This window comes from Mytilus edulis, unplaced genomic scaffold (genome assembly GCF_963676685.1).
Source record: "Mytilus edulis unplaced genomic scaffold, xbMytEdul2.2 SCAFFOLD_572, whole genome shotgun sequence".
In the NCBI taxonomy this organism is placed as follows: domain Eukaryota; kingdom Metazoa; phylum Mollusca; class Bivalvia; order Mytilida; family Mytilidae; genus Mytilus; species Mytilus edulis.
This window is the reverse complement of record NW_027268450.1, coordinates 1-18006: the sequence shown is the minus strand read 5'-3', so window position 1 is coordinate 18006 and position 18006 is coordinate 1. Positions and strand designations below refer to the sequence as shown.

The window sequence follows — 18006 nt, the reverse complement described above, 5'->3', positions numbered from 1 at the left end:
TGTGATAAAAAGATCAGCGGATATGGTTGGATCGTAAAACTAGACAATTCAGTATACAATATCAGTACCTTTTTTGGATACCGTGAAGCAACAATTTAACTATAGATGGTAACATCTATTTAAATGTCATATATATCAAATACAAAGTGGAGAATGTATTCCAGATAGCGAACAGTTAACAATATTTTCACTCCTATATTCTAAGTCCCGTCAACAACAACAAACAAAAAAGTCACCATTCGTTATATAAACATTTGACTAACTAAAATCAATTTTAAGGGTTGCAAAATGCGTTTACGAATAAATGATATAGTTAGCAACATGATAGGTATGTCCTCGTAGCGCAGGGGATAGCGCGCCGGACTTCTAATCCGGAGGTCGTGGGTTCGAATCCCACCGAGGATGCAAAACAAAATATTTTTGTTCGTTCCGTCATCACTGTATACATACATCCACTTAGCTATATACATTCTCCTTCTTTAAAATTGATCAATGTGAATTTTGCAAACATAAGAGATGTGAATATTTTTCCACTCGAGATTTTTTTTCTTCAAAAACGCCTGAAAAACTAATGCTGCTTCTTTGTTTAGATTGTAAATTTTGTCGTCTAGATATTTTCAATGAAACGACAAAAAAAAAATCAGCGAATATGGTTGGATTGTCAAAGTACAGCATTATACAACATACATGTACAATCTCACTTGGGTACCTTTTAGATACCAAGCGATAACTTGTTACATGTCGTATATCAAATACAAAGTGGTGAATGTATTCTAGAGAACGAACGGTTAATAACACACACACAAAAATCATCACTATTTATCATTTATTATATAAACATTTCACTATAGCTTTAATCAAATTTAAGGGTTGTTTTAGAATAAATGATATAGTTGACAACATGATAGGGATGTCCGCGTAGTGCAAGGGATAGCGCGCTGGACTTTTGAGCCAGAGGTCGGCGCTTCGAATCCCACCGAGGATGCTAAATATATATTCTTTTGTTCTTTCTGTCATCACTGTATGCTACTAACTACATTGTCCTTCTTCAAAATTGATCAAATTCACAAATTTTCGACCACAAAAGAAGTGAATGTGTTTCCACTCGAGAGCTTTTTTTCAAATACGCCTGAAAAACTATGCTGAAGTTATTTGTTTGTTTGTAAAATTTGTCGTCTAGACATGCATGCTAGATATTTTCAATGATGTGATAAAAAGATCAGCGGATATGGTTGGATCGTAAAACTAGACAATTCAGTATACAATATCAGTACCTTTTTTGGATACCGTGAAGCAACAATTTAACTATAGATGGTAACATCTATTTAAATGTCATATATATCAAATACAAAGTGGAGAATGTATTCCAGATAGCGAACAGTTAACAATATTTTCACTCCTATATTCTAAGTCCCGTCAACAACAACAAACAAAAAAGTCACCATTCGTTATATAAACATTTGACTAACTAAAATCAATTTTAAGGGTTGCAAAATGCGTTTACGAATAAATGATATAGTTAGCAACATGATAGGTATGTCCTCGTAGCGCAGGGGATAGCGCGCCGGACTTCTAATCCGGAGGTCGTGGGTTCGAATCCCACCGAGGATGCAAAACAAAATATTTTTGTTCGTTCCGTCATCACTGTATACATACATCCACTTAGCTATATACATTCTCCTTCTTTAAAATTGATCAATGTGAATTTTGCAAACATAAGAGATGTGAATATTTTTCCACTCGAGATTTTTTTTCTTCAAAAACGCCTGAAAAACTAATGCTGCTTCTTTGTTTAGATTGTAAATTTTGTCGTCTAGATATTTTCAATGAAACGACAAAAAAAAAATCAGCGAATATGGTTGGATTGTCAAAGTACAGCATTATACAACATACATGTACAATCTCACTTGGGTACCTTTTAGATACCAAGCGATAACTTGTTACATGTCGTATATCAAATACAAAGTGGTGAATGTATTCTAGAGAACGAACGGTTAATAACACACACACAAAAATCATCACTATTTATCATTTATTATATAAACATTTCACTATAGCTTTAATCAAATTTAAGGGTTGTTTTAGAATAAATGATATAGTTGACAACATGATAGGGATGTCCGCGTAGTGCAAGGGATAGCGCGCTGGACTTTTGAGCCAGAGGTCGGCGCTTCGAATCCCACCGAGGATGCTAAATATATATTCTTTTGTTCTTTCTGTCATCACTGTATGCTACTAACTACATTGTCCTTCTTCAAAATTGATCAAATTCACAAATTTTCGACCACAAAAGAAGTGAATGTGTTTCCACTCGAGAGCTTTTTTTCAAATACGCCTGAAAAACTATGCTGAAGTTATTTGTTTGTTTGTAAAATTTGTCGTCTAGACATGCATGCTAGATATTTTCAATGATGTGATAAAAAGATCAGCGGATATGGTTGGATCGTAAAACTAGACAATTCAGTATACAATATCAGTACCTTTTTTGGATACCGTGAAGCAACAATTTAACTATAGATGGTAACATCTATTTAAATGTCATATATATCAAATACAAAGTGGAGAATGTATTCCAGATAGCGAACAGTTAACAATATTTTCACTCCTATATTCTAAGTCCCGTCAACAACAACAAACAAAAAAGTCACCATTCGTTATATAAACATTTGACTAACTAAAATCAATTTTAAGGGTTGCAAAATGCGTTTACGAATAAATGATATAGTTAGCAACATGATAGGTATGTCCTCGTAGCGCAGGGGATAGCGCGCCGGACTTCTAATCCGGAGGTCGTGGGTTCGAATCCCACCGAGGATGCAAAACAAAATATTTTTGTTCGTTCCGTCATCACTGTATACATACATCCACTTAGCTATATACATTCTCCTTCTTTAAAATTGATCAATGTGAATTTTGCAAACATAAGAGATGTGAATATTTTTCCACTCGAGATTTTTTTTCTTCAAAAACGCCTGAAAAACTAATGCTGCTTCTTTGTTTAGATTGTAAATTTTGTCGTCTAGATATTTTCAATGAAACGACAAAAAAAAAATCAGCGAATATGGTTGGATTGTCAAAGTACAGCATTATACAACATACATGTACAATCTCACTTGGGTACCTTTTAGATACCAAGCGATAACTTGTTACATGTCGTATATCAAATACAAAGTGGTGAATGTATTCTAGAGAACGAACGGTTAATAACACACACACAAAAATCATCACTATTTATCATTTATTATATAAACATTTCACTATAGCTTTAATCAAATTTAAGGGTTGTTTTAGAATAAATGATATAGTTGACAACATGATAGGGATGTCCGCGTAGTGCAAGGGATAGCGCGCTGGACTTTTGAGCCAGAGGTCGGCGGTTCGAATCCCACCGAGGATGCTAAATATATATTCTTTTGTTCTTTCTGTCATCACTGTATGCTACTAACTACATTGTCCTTCTTCAAAATTGATCAAATTCACAAATTTTCGACCACAAAAGAAGTGAATGTGTTTCCACTCGAGAGCTTTTTTTCAAATACGCCTGAAAAACTATGCTGAAGTTATTTGTTTGTTTGTAAAATTTGTCGTCTAGACATGCATGCTAGATATTTTCAATGATGTGATAAAAAGATCAGCGGATATGGTTGGATCGTAAAACTAGACAATTCAGTATACAATATCAGTACCTTTTTTGGATACCGTGAAGCAACAATTTAACTATAGATGGTAACATCTATTTAAATGTCATATATATCAAATACAAAGTGGAGAATGTATTCCAGATAGCGAACAGTTAACAATATTTTCACTCCTATATTCTAAGTCCCGTCAACAACAACAAACAAAAAAGTCACCATTCGTTATATAAACATTTGACTAACTAAAATCAATTTTAAGGGTTGCAAAATGCGTTTACGAATAAATGATATAGTTAGCAACATGATAGGTATGTCCTCGTAGCGCAGGGGATAGCGCGCCGGACTTCTAATCCGGAGGTCGTCGGTTCGAATCCCACCGAGGATGCAAAACAAAATATTTTTGTTCGTTCCGTCATCACTGTATACATACATCCACTTAGCTATATACATTCTCCTTCTTTAAAATTGATCAATGTGAATTTTGCAAACATAAGAGATGTGAATATTTTTCCACTCGAGATTTTTTTTCTTCAAAAACGCCTGAAAAACTAATGCTGCTTCTTTGTTTAGATTGTAAATTTTGTCGTCTAGATATTTTCAATGAAACGACAAAAAAAAAATCAGCGAATATGGTTGGATTGTCAAAGTACAGCATTATACAACATACATGTACAATCTCACTTGGGTACCTTTTAGATACCAAGCGATAACTTGTTACATGTCGTATATCAAATACAAAGTGGTGAATGTATTCTAGAGAACGAACGGTTAATAACACACACACAAAAATCATCACTATTTATCATTTATTATATAAACATTTCACTATAGCTTTAATCAAATTTAAGGGTTGTTTTAGAATAAATGATATAGTTGACAACATGATAGGGATGTCCGCGTAGTGCAAGGGATAGCGCGCTGGACTTTTGAGCCAGAGGTCGGCGGTTCGAATCCCACCGAGGATGCTAAATATATATTCTTTTGTTCTTTCTGTCATCACTGTATGCTACTAACTACATTGTCCTTCTTCAAAATTGATCAAATTCACAAATTTTCGACCACAAAAGAAGTGAATGTGTTTCCACTCGAGAGCTTTTTTTCAAATACGCCTGAAAAACTATGCTGAAGTTATTTGTTTGTTTGTAAAATTTGTCGTCTAGACATGCATGCTAGATATTTTCAATGATGTGATAAAAAGATCAGCGGATATGGTTGGATCGTAAAACTAGACAATTCAGTATACAATATCAGTACCTTTTTTGGATACCGTGAAGCAACAATTTAACTATAGATGGTAACATCTATTTAAATGTCATATATATCAAATACAAAGTGGAGAATGTATTCCAGATAGCGAACAGTTAACAATATTTTCACTCCTATATTCTAAGTCCCGTCAACAACAACAAACAAAAAAGTCACCATTCGTTATATAAACATTTGACTAACTAAAATCAATTTTAAGGGTTGCAAAATGCGTTTACGAATAAATGATATAGTTAGCAACATGATAGGTATGTCCTCGTAGCGCAGGGGATAGCGCGCCGGACTTCTAATCCGGAGGTCGTGGGTTCGAATCCCACCGAGGATGCAAAACAAAATATTTTTGTTCGTTCCGTCATCACTGTATACATACATCCACTTAGCTATATACATTCTCCTTCTTTAAAATTGATCAATGTGAATTTTGCAAACATAAGAGATGTGAATATTTTTCCACTCGAGATTTTTTTTCTTCAAAAACGCCTGAAAAACTAATGCTGCTTCTTTGTTTAGATTGTAAATTTTGTCGTCTAGATATTTTCAATGAAACGACAAAAAAAAAATCAGCGAATATGGTTGGATTGTCAAAGTACAGCATTATACAACATACATGTACAATCTCACTTGGGTACCTTTTAGATACCAAGCGATAACTTGTTACATGTCGTATATCAAATACAAAGTGGTGAATGTATTCTAGAGAACGAACGGTTAATAACACACACACAAAAATCATCACTATTTATCATTTATTATATAAACATTTCACTATAGCTTTAATCAAATTTAAGGGTTGTTTTAGAATAAATGATATAGTTGACAACATGATAGGGATGTCCGCGTAGTGCAAGGGATAGCGCGCTGGACTTTTGAGCCAGAGGTCGGCGCTTCGAATCCCACCGAGGATGCTAAATATATATTCTTTTGTTCTTTCTGTCATCACTGTATGCTACTAACTACATTGTCCTTCTTCAAAATTGATCAAATTCACAAATTTTCGACCACAAAAGAAGTGAATGTGTTTCCACTCGAGAGCTTTTTTTCAAATACGCCTGAAAAACTATGCTGAAGTTATTTGTTTGTTTGTAAAATTTGTCGTCTAGACATGCATGCTAGATATTTTCAATGATGTGATAAAAAGATCAGCGGATATGGTTGGATCGTAAAACTAGACAATTCAGTATACAATATCAGTACCTTTTTTGGATACCGTGAAGCAACAATTTAACTATAGATGGTAACATCTATTTAAATGTCATATATATCAAATACAAAGTGGAGAATGTATTCCAGATAGCGAACAGTTAACAATATTTTCACTCCTATATTCTAAGTCCCGTCAACAACAACAAACAAAAAAGTCACCATTCGTTATATAAACATTTGACTAACTAAAATCAATTTTAAGGGTTGCAAAATGCGTTTACGAATAAATGATATAGTTAGCAACATGATAGGTATGTCCTCGTAGCGCAGGGGATAGCGCGCCGGACTTCTAATCCGGAGGTCGTCGGTTCGAATCCCACCGAGGATGCAAAACAAAAATATTTTTGTTCGTTCCGTCATCACTGTATACATACATCCACTTAGCTATATACATTCTCCTTCTTTAAAATTGATCAATGTGAATTTTGCAAACATAAGAGATGTGAATATTTTTCCACTCGAGATTTTTTTTCTTCAAAAACGCCTGAAAAACTAATGCTGCTTCTTTGTTTAGATTGTAAATTTTGTCGTCTAGATATTTTCAATGAAACGACAAAAAAAAAATCAGCGAATATGGTTGGATTGTCAAAGTACAGCATTATACAACATACATGTACAATCTCACTTGGGTACCTTTTAGATACCAAGCGATAACTTGTTACATGTCGTATATCAAATACAAAGTGGTGAATGTATTCTAGAGAACGAACGGTTAATAACACACACACAAAAATCATCACTATTTATCATTTATTATATAAACATTTCACTATAGCTTTAATCAAATTTAAGGGTTGTTTTAGAATAAATGATATAGTTGACAACATGATAGGGATGTCCGCGTAGTGCAAGGGATAGCGCGCTGGACTTTTGAGCCAGAGGTCGGCGGTTCGAATCCCACCGAGGATGCTAAATATATATTCTTTTGTTCTTTCTGTCATCACTGTATGCTACTAACTACATTGTCCTTCTTCAAAATTGATCAAATTCACAAATTTTCGACCACAAAAGAAGTGAATGTGTTTCCACTCGAGAGCTTTTTTTCAAATACGCCTGAAAAACTATGCTGAAGTTATTTGTTTGTTTGTAAAATTTGTCGTCTAGACATGCATGCTAGATATTTTCAATGATGTGATAAAAAGATCAGCGGATATGGTTGGATCGTAAAACTAGACAATTCAGTATACAATATCAGTACCTTTTTTGGATACCGTGAAGCAACAATTTAACTATAGATGGTAACATCTATTTAAATGTCATATATATCAAATACAAAGTGGAGAATGTATTCCAGATAGCGAACAGTTAACAATATTTTCACTCCTATATTCTAAGTCCCGTCAACAACAACAAACAAAAAAGTCACCATTCGTTATATAAACATTTGACTAACTAAAATCAATTTTAAGGGTTGCAAAATGCGTTTACGAATAAATGATATAGTTAGCAACATGATAGGTATGTCCTCGTAGCGCAGGGGATAGCGCGCCGGACTTCTAATCCGGAGGTCGTCGGTTCGAATCCCACCGAGGATGCAAAACAAAATATTTTTGTTCGTTCCGTCATCACTGTATACATACATCCACTTAGCTATATACATTCTCCTTCTTTAAAATTGATCAATGTGAATTTTGCAAACATAAGAGATGTGAATATTTTTCCACTCGAGATTTTTTTTCTTCAAAAACGCCTGAAAAACTAATGCTGCTTCTTTGTTTAGATTGTAAATTTTGTCGTCTAGATATTTTCAATGAAACGACAAAAAAAAAATCAGCGAATATGGTTGGATTGTCAAAGTACAGCATTATACAACATACATGTACAATCTCACTTGGGTACCTTTTAGATACCAAGCGATAACTTGTTACATGTCGTATATCAAATACAAAGTGGTGAATGTATTCTAGAGAACGAACGGTTAATAACACACACACAAAAATCATCACTATTTATCATTTATTATATAAACATTTCACTATAGCTTTAATCAAATTTAAGGGTTGTTTTAGAATAAATGATATAGTTGACAACATGATAGGGATGTCCGCGTAGTGCAAGGGATAGCGCGCTGGACTTTTGAGCCAGAGGTCGGCGGTTCGAATCCCACCGAGGATGCTAAATATATATTCTTTTGTTCTTTCTGTCATCACTGTATGCTACTAACTACATTGTCCTTCTTCAAAATTGATCAAATTCACAAATTTTCGACCACAAAAGAAGTGAATGTGTTTCCACTCGAGAGCTTTTTTTCAAATACGCCTGAAAAACTATGCTGAAGTTATTTGTTTGTTTGTAAAATTTGTCGTCTAGACATGCATGCTAGATATTTTCAATGATGTGATAAAAAGATCAGCGGATATGGTTGGATCGTAAAACTAGACAATTCAGTATACAATATCAGTACCTTTTTTGGATACCGTGAAGCAACAATTTAACTATAGATGGTAACATCTATTTAAATGTCATATATATCAAATACAAAGTGGAGAATGTATTCCAGATAGCGAACAGTTAACAATATTTTCACTCCTATATTCTAAGTCCCGTCAACAACAACAAACAAAAAAGTCACCATTCGTTATATAAACATTTGACTAACTAAAATCAATTTTAAGGGTTGCAAAATGCGTTTACGAATAAATGATATAGTTAGCAACATGATAGGTATGTCCTCGTAGCGCAGGGGATAGCGCGCCGGACTTCTAATCCGGAGGTCGTGGGTTCGAATCCCACCGAGGATGCAAAACAAAATATTTTTGTTCGTTCCGTCATCACTGTATACATACATCCACTTAGCTATATACATTCTCCTTCTTTAAAATTGATCAATGTGAATTTTGCAAACATAAGAGATGTGAATATTTTTCCACTCGAGATTTTTTTTCTTCAAAAACGCCTGAAAAACTAATGCTGCTTCTTTGTTTAGATTGTAAATTTTGTCGTCTAGATATTTTCAATGAAACGACAAAAAAAAAATCAGCGAATATGGTTGGATTGTCAAAGTACAGCATTATACAACATACATGTACAATCTCACTTGGGTACCTTTTAGATACCAAGCGATAACTTGTTACATGTCGTATATCAAATACAAAGTGGTGAATGTATTCTAGAGAACGAACGGTTAATAACACACACACAAAAATCATCACTATTTATCATTTATTATATAAACATTTCACTATAGCTTTAATCAAATTTAAGGGTTGTTTTAGAATAAATGATATAGTTGACAACATGATAGGGATGTCCGCGTAGTGCAAGGGATAGCGCGCTGGACTTTTGAGCCAGAGGTCGGCGGTTCGAATCCCACCGAGGATGCTAAATATATATTCTTTTGTTCTTTCTGTCATCACTGTATGCTACTAACTACATTGTCCTTCTTCAAAATTGATCAAATTCACAAATTTTCGACCACAAAAGAAGTGAATGTGTTTCCACTCGAGAGCTTTTTTTCAAATACGCCTGAAAAACTATGCTGAAGTTATTTGTTTGTTTGTAAAATTTGTCGTCTAGACATGCATGCTAGATATTTTCAATGATGTGATAAAAAGATCAGCGGATATGGTTGGATCGTAAAACTAGACAATTCAGTATACAATATCAGTACCTTTTTTGGATACCGTGAAGCAACAATTTAACTATAGATGGTAACATCTATTTAAATGTCATATATATCAAATACAAAGTGGAGAATGTATTCCAGATAGCGAACAGTTAACAATATTTTCACTCCTATATTCTAAGTCCCGTCAACAACAACAAACAAAAAAGTCACCATTCGTTATATAAACATTTGACTAACTAAAATCAATTTTAAGGGTTGCAAAATGCGTTTACGAATAAATGATATAGTTAGCAACATGATAGGTATGTCCTCGTAGCGCAGGGGATAGCGCGCCGGACTTCTAATCCGGAGGTCGTGGGTTCGAATCCCACCGAGGATGCAAAACAAAATATTTTTGTTCGTTCCGTCATCACTGTATACATACATCCACTTAGCTATATACATTCTCCTTCTTTAAAATTGATCAATGTGAATTTTGCAAACATAAGAGATGTGAATATTTTTCCACTCGAGATTTTTTTTCTTCAAAAACGCCTGAAAAACTAATGCTGCTTCTTTGTTTAGATTGTAAATTTTGTCGTCTAGATATTTTCAATGAAACGACAAAAAAAAAATCAGCGAATATGGTTGGATTGTCAAAGTACAGCATTATACAACATACATGTACAATCTCACTTGGGTACCTTTTAGATACCAAGCGATAACTTGTTACATGTCGTATATCAAATACAAAGTGGTGAATGTATTCTAGAGAACGAACGGTTAATAACACACACACAAAAATCATCACTATTTATCATTTATTATATAAACATTTCACTATAGCTTTAATCAAATTTAAGGGTTGTTTTAGAATAAATGATATAGTTGACAACATGATAGGGATGTCCGCGTAGTGCAAGGGATAGCGCGCTGGACTTTTGAGCCAGAGGTCGGCGGTTCGAATCCCACCGAGGATGCTAAATATATATTCTTTTGTTCTTTCTGTCATCACTGTATGCTACTAACTACATTGTCCTTCTTCAAAATTGATCAAATTCACAAATTTTCGACCACAAAAGAAGTGAATGTGTTTCCACTCGAGAGCTTTTTTTCAAATACGCCTGAAAAACTATGCTGAAGTTATTTGTTTGTTTGTAAAATTTGTCGTCTAGACATGCATGCTAGATATTTTCAATGATGTGATAAAAAGATCAGCGGATATGGTTGGATCGTAAAACTAGACAATTCAGTATACAATATCAGTACCTTTTTTGGATACCGTGAAGCAACAATTTAACTATAGATGGTAACATCTATTTAAATGTCATATATATCAAATACAAAGTGGAGAATGTATTCCAGATAGCGAACAGTTAACAATATTTTCACTCCTATATTCTAAGTCCCGTCAACAACAACAAACAAAAAAGTCACCATTCGTTATATAAACATTTGACTAACTAAAATCAATTTTAAGGGTTGCAAAATGCGTTTACGAATAAATGATATAGTTAGCAACATGATAGGTATGTCCTCGTAGCGCAGGGGATAGCGCGCCGGACTTCTAATCCGGAGGTCGTGGGTTCGAATCCCACCGAGGATGCAAAACAAAATATTTTTGTTCGTTCCGTCATCACTGTATACATACATCCACTTAGCTATATACATTCTCCTTCTTTAAAATTGATCAATGTGAATTTTGCAAACATAAGAGATGTGAATATTTTTCCACTCGAGATTTTTTTTCTTCAAAAACGCCTGAAAAACTAATGCTGCTTCTTTGTTTAGATTGTAAATTTTGTCGTCTAGATATTTTCAATGAAACGACAAAAAAAAAATCAGCGAATATGGTTGGATTGTCAAAGTACAGCATTATACAACATACATGTACAATCTCACTTGGGTACCTTTTAGATACCAAGCGATAACTTGTTACATGTCGTATATCAAATACAAAGTGGTGAATGTATTCTAGAGAACGAACGGTTAATAACACACACACAAAAATCATCACTATTTATCATTTATTATATAAACATTTCACTATAGCTTTAATCAAATTTAAGGGTTGTTTTAGAATAAATGATATAGTTGACAACATGATAGGGATGTCCGCGTAGTGCAAGGGATAGCGCGCTGGACTTTTGAGCCAGAGGTCGGCGGTTCGAATCCCACCGAGGATGCTAAATATATATTCTTTTGTTCTTTCTGTCATCACTGTATGCTACTAACTACATTGTCCTTCTTCAAAATTGATCAAATTCACAAATTTTCGACCACAAAAGAAGTGAATGTGTTTCCACTCGAGAGCTTTTTTTCAAATACGCCTGAAAAACTATGCTGAAGTTATTTGTTTGTTTGTAAAATTTGTCGTCTAGACATGCATGCTAGATATTTTCAATGATGTGATAAAAAGATCAGCGGATATGGTTGGATCGTAAAACTAGACAATTCAGTATACAATATCAGTACCTTTTTTGGATACCGTGAAGCAACAATTTAACTATAGATGGTAACATCTATTTAAATGTCATATATATCAAATACAAAGTGGAGAATGTATTCCAGATAGCGAACAGTTAACAATATTTTCACTCCTATATTCTAAGTCCCGTCAACAACAACAAACAAAAAAGTCACCATTCGTTATATAAACATTTGACTAACTAAAATCAATTTTAAGGGTTGCAAAATGCGTTTACGAATAAATGATATAGTTAGCAACATGATAGGTATGTCCTCGTAGCGCAGGGGATAGCGCGCCGGACTTCTAATCCGGAGGTCGTGGGTTCGAATCCCACCGAGGATGCAAAACAAAATATTTTTGTTCGTTCCGTCATCACTGTATACATACATCCACTTAGCTATATACATTCTCCTTCTTTAAAATTGATCAATGTGAATTTTGCAAACATAAGAGATGTGAATATTTTTCCACTCGAGATTTTTTTTCTTCAAAAACGCCTGAAAAACTAATGCTGCTTCTTTGTTTAGATTGTAAATTTTGTCGTCTAGATATTTTCAATGAAACGACAAAAAAAAAATCAGCGAATATGGTTGGATTGTCAAAGTACAGCATTATACAACATACATGTACAATCTCACTTGGGTACCTTTTAGATACCAAGCGATAACTTGTTACATGTCGTATATCAAATACAAAGTGGTGAATGTATTCTAGAGAACGAACGGTTAATAACACACACACAAAAATCATCACTATTTATCATTTATTATATAAACATTTCACTATAGCTTTAATCAAATTTAAGGGTTGTTTTAGAATAAATGATATAGTTGACAACATGATAGGGATGTCCGCGTAGTGCAAGGGATAGCGCGCTGGACTTTTGAGCCAGAGGTCGGCGGTTCGAATCCCACCGAGGATGCTAAATATATATTCTTTTGTTCTTTCTGTCATCACTGTATGCTACTAACTACATTGTCCTTCTTCAAAATTGATCAAATTCACAAATTTTCGACCACAAAAGAAGTGAATGTGTTTCCACTCGAGAGCTTTTTTTCAAATACGCCTGAAAAACTATGCTGAAGTTATTTGTTTGTTTGTAAAATTTGTCGTCTAGACATGCATGCTAGATATTTTCAATGATGTGATAAAAAGATCAGCGGATATGGTTGGATCGTAAAACTAGACAATTCAGTATACAATATCAGTACCTTTTTTGGATACCGTGAAGCAACAATTTAACTATAGATGGTAACATCTATTTAAATGTCATATATATCAAATACAAAGTGGAGAATGTATTCCAGATAGCGAACAGTTAACAATATTTTCACTCCTATATTCTAAGTCCCGTCAACAACAACAAACAAAAAAGTCACCATTCGTTATATAAACATTTGACTAACTAAAATCAATTTTAAGGGTTGCAAAATGCGTTTACGAATAAATGATATAGTTAGCAACATGATAGGTATGTCCTCGTAGCGCAGGGGATAGCGCGCCGGACTTCTAATCCGGAGGTCGTGGGTTCGAATCCCACCGAGGATGCAAAACAAAATATTTTTGTTCGTTCCGTCATCACTGTATACATACATCCACTTAGCTATATACATTCTCCTTCTTTAAAATTGATCAATGTGAATTTTGCAAACATAAGAGATGTGAATATTTTTCCACTCGAGATTTTTTTTCTTCAAAAACGCCTGAAAAACTAATGCTGCTTCTTTGTTTAGATTGTAAATTTTGTCGTCTAGATATTTTCAATGAAACGACAAAAAAAAAATCAGCGAATATGGTTGGATTGTCAAAGTACAGCATTATACAACATACATGTACAATCTCACTTGGGTACCTTTTAGATACCAAGCGATAACTTGTTACATGTCGTATATCAAATACAAAGTGGTGAATGTATTCTAGAGAACGAACGGTTAATAACACACACACAAAAATCATCACTATTTATCATTTATTATATAAACATTTCACTATAGCTTTAATCAAATTTAAGGGTTGTTTTAGAATAAATGATATAGTTGACAACATGATAGGGATGTCCGCGTAGTGCAAGGATAGCGCGCTGGACTTTTGAGCCAGAGGTCGGCGGTTCGAATCCCACCGAGGATGCTAAATATATATTCTTTTGTTCTTTCTGTCATCACTGTATGCTACTAACTACATTGTCCTTCTTCAAAATTGATCAAATTCACAAATTTTCGACCACAAAAGAAGTGAATGTGTTTCCACTCGAGAGCTTTTTTTCAAATACGCCTGAAAAACTATGCTGAAGTTATTTGTTTGTTTGTAAAATTTGTCGTCTAGACATGCATGCTAGATATTTTCAATGATGTGATAAAAAGATCAGCGGATATGGTTGGATCGTAAAACTAGACAATTCAGTATACAATATCAGTACCTTTTTTGGATACCGTGAAGCAACAATTTAACTATAGATGGTAACATCTATTTAAATGTCATATATATCAAATACAAAGTGGAGAATGTATTCCAGATAGCGAACAGTTAACAATATTTTCACTCCTATATTCTAAGTCCCGTCAACAACAACAAACAAAAAAGTCACCATTCGTTATATAAACATTTGACTAACTAAAATCAATTTTAAGGGTTGCAAAATGCGTTTACGAATAAATGATATAGTTAGCAACATGATAGGTATGTCCTCGTAGCGCAGGGGATAGCGCGCCGGACTTCTAATCCGGAGGTCGTGGGTTCGAATCCCACCGAGGATGCAAAACAAAATATTTTTGTTCGTTCCGTCATCACTGTATACATACATCCACTTAGCTATATACATTCTCCTTCTTTAAAATTGATCAATGTGAATTTTGCAAACATAAGAGATGTGAATATTTTTCCACTCGAGATTTTTTTCTTCAAAAACGCCTGAAAAACTAATGCTGCTTCTTTGTTTAGATTGTAAATTTTGTCGTCTAGATATTTTCAATGAAACGACAAAAAAAAAATCAGCGAATATGGTTGGATTGTCAAAGTACAGCATTATACAACATACATGTACAATCTCACTTGGGTACCTTTTAGATACCAAGCGATAACTTGTTACATGTCGTATATCAAATACAAAGTGGTGAATGTATTCTAGAGAACGAACGGTTAATAACACACACACAAAAATCATCACTATTTATCATTTATTATATAAACATTTCACTATAGCTTTAATCAAATTTAAGGGTTGTTTTAGAATAAATGATATAGTTGACAACATGATAGGGATGTCCGCGTAGTGCAAGGGATAGCGCGCTGGACTTTTGAGCCAGAGGTCGGCGGTTCGAATCCCACCGAGGATGCTAAATATATATTCTTTTGTTCTTTCTGTCATCACTGTATGCTACTAACTACATTGTCCTTCTTCAAAATTGATCAAATTCACAAATTTTCGACCACAAAAGAAGTGAATGTGTTTCCACTCGAGAGCTTTTTTTCAAATACGCCTGAAAAACTATGCTGAAGTTATTTGTTTGTTTGTAAAATTTGTCGTCTAGACATGCATGCTAGATATTTTCAATGATGTGATAAAAAGATCAGCGGATATGGTTGGATCGTAAAACTAGACAATTCAGTATACAATATCAGTACCTTTTTTGGATACCGTGAAGCAACAATTTAACTATAGATGGTAACATCTATTTAAATGTCATATATATCAAATACAAAGTGGAGAATGTATTCCAGATAGCGAACAGTTAACAATATTTTCACTCCTATATTCTAAGTCCCGTCAACAACAACAAACAAAAAAGTCACCATTCGTTATATAAACATTTGACTAACTAAAATCAATTTTAAGGGTTGCAAAATGCGTTTACGAATAAATGATATAGTTAGCAACATGATAGGTATGTCCTCGTAGCGCAGGGGATAGCGCGCCGGACTTCTAATCCGGAGGTCGTGGTTCGAATCCCACCGAGGATGCAAAACAAAATATTTTTGTTCGTTCCGTCATCACTGTATACATACATCCACTTAGCTATATACATTCTCCTTCTTTAAAATTGATCAATGTGAATTTGCAAACATAAGAGATGTGAATATTTTTCCACTCGAGATTTTTTTCTTCAAAAACGCCTGAAAAACTAATGCTGCTTCTTTGTTTAGATTGTAAATTTTGTCGTCTAGATATTTTCAATGAAACGACAAAAAAAAAATCAGCGAATATGGTTGGATTGTCAAAGTACAGCATTATACAACATACATGTACAATCTCACTTGGGTACCTTTTAGATACCAAGCGATAACTTGTTACATGTCGTATATCAAATACAAAGTGGTGAATGTATTCTAGAGAACGAACGGTTAATAACACACACACAAAAATCATCACTATTTATCATTTATTATATAAACATTTCACTATAGCTTTAATCAAATTTAAGGGTTGTTTTAGAATAAATGATATAGTTGACAACATGATAGGGATGTCCGCGTAGTGCAAGGGATAGCGCGCTGGACTTTTGAGCCAGAGGTCGGCGGTTCGAATCCCACCGAGGATGCTAAATATATATTCTTTTGTTCTTTCTGTCATCACTGTATGCGACTAACTACATTGTCCTTCTTCAAAATTGATCAAATTCACAAATTTTCGACCACAAAAGAAGTGAATGTGTTTCCACTCGAGAGCTTTTTTTCAAATACGCCTGAAAAACTATGCTGAAGTTATTTGTTTGTTTGTAAAATTTGTCGTCTAGACATGCATGCTAGATATTTTCAATGATGTGATAAAAAGATCAGCGGATATGGTTGGATCGTAAAACTAGACAATTCAGTATACAATATCAGTACCTTTTTTGGATACCGTGAAGCAACAATTTAACTATAGATGGTAACATCTATTTAAATGTCATATATATCAAATACAAAGTGGAGAATGTATTCCAGATAGCGAACAGTTAACAATATTTTCACTCCTATATTCTAAGTCCCGTCAACAACAACAAACAAAAAAGTCACCATTCGTTATATAAACATTTGACTAACTAAAATCAATTTAAGGGTTGCAAAATGCGTTTACGAATAAATGATATAGTTAGCAACATGATAGGTATGTCCTCGTAGCGCAGGGGATAGCGCGCCGGACTTCTAATCCGGAGGTCGTGGGTTCGAATCCCACCGAGGATGCAAAACAAAATATTTTTGTTCGTTCCGTCATCACTGTATACATACATCCACTTAGCTATATACATTCTCCTTCTTTAAAATTGATCAATGTGAATTTTGCAAACATAAGAGATGTGAATATTTTTCCACTCGAGATTTTTTTTCTTCAAAAACGCCTGAAAAACTAATGCTGCTTCTTTGTTTAGATTGTAAATTTTGTCGTCTAGATATTTTCAATGAAACGACAAAAAAAAAATCAGCGAATATGGTTGGATTGTCAAAGTACAGCATTATACAACATACATGTACAATCTCACTTGGGTACCTTTTAGATACCAAGCGATAACTTGTTACATGTCGTATATCAAATACAAAGTGGTGAATGTATTCTAGAGAACGAACGGTTAATAACACACACACAAAAATCATCACTATTTATCATTTATTATATAAACATTTCACTATAGCTTTAATCAAATTTAAGGGTTGTTTTAGAATAAATGATATAGTTGACAACATGATAGGGATGTCCGCGTAGTGCAAGGGATAGCGCGCTGGACTTTTGAGCCAGAGGTCGGCGGTTCGAATCCCACCGAGGATGCTAAATATATATTCTTTTGTTCTTTCTGTCATCACTGTATGCTACTAACTACATTGTCCTTCTTCAAAATTGATCAAATTCACAAATTTTCGACCACAAAAGAAGTGAATGTGTTTCCACTCGAGAGCTTTTTTTCAAATAC

The 18006-nt window shown here is 34.1% G+C and overlaps 15 non-coding genes across 15 annotated transcripts; all 15 read left to right on the top strand.

Annotated features, from left to right (window-relative positions):
* Positions 1–332: 332 nt before the first annotated feature.
* On the top strand, positions 333–405 carry Trnar-ucu (transfer RNA arginine (anticodon UCU)). The gene has a single exon. It is a non-coding gene; the product is annotated as a tRNA-Arg (tRNA).
* A 1133-nt stretch (positions 406–1538) lies between these two features.
* Positions 1539–1611, top strand: Trnar-ucu (transfer RNA arginine (anticodon UCU)). Its single transcript has one exon. It is a non-coding gene; the product is annotated as a tRNA-Arg (tRNA).
* Positions 1612–2744: 1133 nt separating this feature from the next.
* On the top strand, positions 2745–2817 carry Trnar-ucu (transfer RNA arginine (anticodon UCU)). The gene has a single exon. It is a non-coding gene; the product is annotated as a tRNA-Arg (tRNA).
* Positions 2818–3950: 1133 nt separating this feature from the next.
* Positions 3951–4023, top strand: Trnar-ucu (transfer RNA arginine (anticodon UCU)). The gene has a single exon. It is a non-coding gene; the product is annotated as a tRNA-Arg (tRNA).
* A 1133-nt stretch (positions 4024–5156) lies between these two features.
* On the top strand, positions 5157–5229 carry Trnar-ucu (transfer RNA arginine (anticodon UCU)). Its single transcript has one exon. It is a non-coding gene; the product is annotated as a tRNA-Arg (tRNA).
* A 1133-nt stretch (positions 5230–6362) lies between these two features.
* Positions 6363–6435, top strand: Trnar-ucu (transfer RNA arginine (anticodon UCU)). Its single transcript has one exon. It is a non-coding gene; the product is annotated as a tRNA-Arg (tRNA).
* Positions 6436–7569: 1134 nt separating this feature from the next.
* Positions 7570–7642, top strand: Trnar-ucu (transfer RNA arginine (anticodon UCU)). The gene has a single exon. It is a non-coding gene; the product is annotated as a tRNA-Arg (tRNA).
* A 1133-nt stretch (positions 7643–8775) lies between these two features.
* Trnar-ucu (transfer RNA arginine (anticodon UCU)) lies at positions 8776–8848 on the top strand. Its single transcript has one exon. It is a non-coding gene; the product is annotated as a tRNA-Arg (tRNA).
* Positions 8849–9981: 1133 nt separating this feature from the next.
* Positions 9982–10054, top strand: Trnar-ucu (transfer RNA arginine (anticodon UCU)). The gene has a single exon. It is a non-coding gene; the product is annotated as a tRNA-Arg (tRNA).
* A 1133-nt stretch (positions 10055–11187) lies between these two features.
* On the top strand, positions 11188–11260 carry Trnar-ucu (transfer RNA arginine (anticodon UCU)). The gene has a single exon. It is a non-coding gene; the product is annotated as a tRNA-Arg (tRNA).
* A 1133-nt stretch (positions 11261–12393) lies between these two features.
* Trnar-ucu (transfer RNA arginine (anticodon UCU)) lies at positions 12394–12466 on the top strand. Its single transcript has one exon. It is a non-coding gene; the product is annotated as a tRNA-Arg (tRNA).
* Positions 12467–13599: 1133 nt separating this feature from the next.
* Trnar-ucu (transfer RNA arginine (anticodon UCU)) lies at positions 13600–13672 on the top strand. The gene has a single exon. It is a non-coding gene; the product is annotated as a tRNA-Arg (tRNA).
* A 1132-nt stretch (positions 13673–14804) lies between these two features.
* Trnar-ucu (transfer RNA arginine (anticodon UCU)) lies at positions 14805–14877 on the top strand. Its single transcript has one exon. It is a non-coding gene; the product is annotated as a tRNA-Arg (tRNA).
* A 1132-nt stretch (positions 14878–16009) lies between these two features.
* Positions 16010–16081, top strand: Trnar-ucu (transfer RNA arginine (anticodon UCU)). Its single transcript has one exon. It is a non-coding gene; the product is annotated as a tRNA-Arg (tRNA).
* A 1130-nt stretch (positions 16082–17211) lies between these two features.
* Trnar-ucu (transfer RNA arginine (anticodon UCU)) lies at positions 17212–17284 on the top strand. The gene has a single exon. It is a non-coding gene; the product is annotated as a tRNA-Arg (tRNA).
* Positions 17285–18006: the final 722 nt, after the last annotated feature.